Here is a 2,797-nt window from a genome sequence, read left to right as displayed (position 1 = left end):
CTCCCTGCCTCTCTGTGAAAGCAGAAGCAGGACCGGCAGAGGCTTAAGGGGAAATGGTGGGTGTGATGCAGACAAGGGCCCATTAGATTCTGTGGGGTCTGGCTTTTTTCTGTGTGTAGGGAGCATGCCCCGCACTAGTGGCAGCAGGAAAGCCATAAGGATGCAAGCAATAGGTAAATGCCTACATTTGCATTGGGGATGTAGAGAGTTGGCACTTCTCCCAGAGCTTTGCTCTTTTGTTCAGAGCTTCTTTCATATACCACTGAGGGCTGAAGTTTATGGAAAATCCAAAAGGAAATTTGACTCATTAAACTGTGTAGACAGAGGGGTGCCCAAAGCAGGAGAGGCCTAGCCCACCCTGGCTGTCATTGGGTGACTTCTGTGTTTGACCATAAGCTGATATTGATGAGCAGGACTGTCTGGGCTGAGTTGTTACTCTAGGGAAGCAAGGAAGGGTATGTGAGAACTCCAACCTGACTGTGACTCCATGGAGTGGGGTCTGCACAGCACCTTGGCAGGCACATGTTTATACATCCATCCTAAAATTATTTATTGACTGTGTAACTGTTTGTGCTGGGGATAAGATAAAAGGGTTCTCTCTAGACCAACAGGCCTGTCTTCCCAGAACTAACCTGCTGAGTAGTGGTCAAGGAGGAAATACTTTGTAAGCCCCACCCTGGGGTGAGAAGAGTTGTATAAAGGGCTCCCAGGGCTTTTCCTCTCTTTCTGCTCCTTCTAGATATTTACTCTGCAACTGCACAGGCTGACAGGCAGCCTGTGATGGAGCCCTACTCAGAAGACACCCATCTATGCTGGGCTTCCAGGCTCCTGGGATTCACCAGCCTCCTCCTCAGTGAGTGGTCGGGGTTCTGGGAAGGGAAAGCATCTGGGTGGAGCGTGAGGCAGGGTCTCCTTTCCACATATCTTGTCTTAGGTGAACATAAAGACAAAAGAGCTCTGTGATTATTTAGCAAATGCAGTGCATTTGGTTTAGACTCTGAGGAGAGACTGGTGAGCCTGGGACCCCTGAGCTCAAGCAGCCTTGACTGCATCAGGGAACCATTTCCAGGGAGGTGAAGCTGCTCCTGCTGCAGTAACCTAGAAGCCAGGAGAGCTTCCCTGGGGTCCTGGGGTGAGGGAGGGAGATAAAGAGCATGACTCCTTGGGGCAGAGGGCAAGGGAAAAGGCTCTTCCTGGTTTGGACACAGGGGAACTGACAGCCTGTGCAGCTGTCCTGTGGAGGAGGGGGCTGACTAAGCCCCCGGTCTGAGCTGGAGGAAGCAATTTTAGTCCAAGTTTCTTGGGACTTTTCCATTAAAAAAGGAGGGTGACCACACACTCCCCACCCAGGTTAAGGGCTCAGCTGTTAGCAGATCTTCACAAAGTAGAGGGTCCTTGAAGGTCTATCTTTTATCTTAACAGAGCTCATGAAATTTGCCTTCCATCTCAGTGTCAGCTTTCATGAAAATTAAAAAAAATTACCTTTAGGAAAAGCAAATACTCTAGGAAGATGCCCTCTATAGATGTAAAACACAGTTTTAGGACAAAACTCTGAAAATAAAGGACATGCCTATGATTCAGAAATGACTGAACAAGATGGACAGTATCTGTACCGTGGAGCATTATAAAACTTTAAAAAATGCATGTACCAATTGGTTGGAAGGTATTTCCGATTTCCATAAAGTCAGATGCACGTATGTACATCAGTAAGATACAGAGAGATGTATTTAATAAAATCCTAATTTTGTAAAGGAAACAACAGTCCTCAATATTTAAGGGAGTCTATTCTCCAAGCCAGGCTTCAGCAATATGTGAACCGTGAACTTCCAGATGTTCAAGCTGGTTTTAGAAAAGGCAGAGGAATCCGAGATCATATTGCCAACATCCGCTAGATCATGGAAAAAGCAAGAGAGTTCCAGAAAAACATCTATTTCTGCATTATTGACTATGCCAAAGCCTTTGACTGTGTGGATCACAATAAACTGTGGAAAATTCTGAAAGAGATGGGAATACCAGACCACCTGATCTGCCTCTTGAGAAATTTGTATGCAAGTCAGGAAGCAACAGTTAGAACTGGACATGGAACAACAGACTGGTTCCAAATAGGAAAAGGAGTTCGTCAAGGCTGTATATTGTCACCCTGCTTATTTAACTTCTATGCAGAGTACATCATGAGAAATGCTGGACTGGAAGAAACACAAACTGGAATCAAGATTGCTGGGAGAAATATCAATAACCTCAGATATGCAGATGATACCACCCTTATGGCAGAAAGTGAAGAGGAACTCAAAAGCCTCTTGATGAAAGTGAAAGTGGAGAGTGAAAAAGTTGGCTTAAAGCTCAACATTCAGAAAACAAAGATCATGGCATCCGGTCCCACCACTTCATGAGAAATAGATGGGGAAACAGTGGAAACAGTGTCAGACTTTATTTTTGGGGGCTCCAAAATCACTGCAGGTGGTGACTGCAGCCATGAAATTAAAAGACGCTTACTCCTTGGAAGGAAAGTTATGACCAACCTAGATAGCATATTCAAAAGCAGAGACATGACTTTGCCAACAAAGGTTCGTCTAGTCAAGGCTATGGTTTTTCCTGTGGTCATGTATGGATGTGAGAGTTGGACTGTGAAGAAGGCTGAGTGCCGAAGAATTGATGCTTTTGAACTGTGGTGTTGGAGAAGACTCTTGAGAGTCCCTTAGACTGCAAGGAGATCCAACCAGTCCTTTCTGAAGGAGGTCAGCCCTGGGATTTCTTTGGAGGGAATGATGCTGAAGCTGAAACTCCAGTACTTTGGCCA

The sequence above is a fragment of the Bison bison genome, unplaced genomic scaffold (genome assembly GCF_000754665.1).
Source record: "Bison bison bison isolate TAMUID 2011002044 unplaced genomic scaffold, Bison_UMD1.0 scf7180017864093, whole genome shotgun sequence".
Taxonomy (NCBI): domain Eukaryota; kingdom Metazoa; phylum Chordata; class Mammalia; order Artiodactyla; family Bovidae; genus Bison; species Bison bison.
This window is presented reverse-complemented; position numbering follows the sequence as displayed.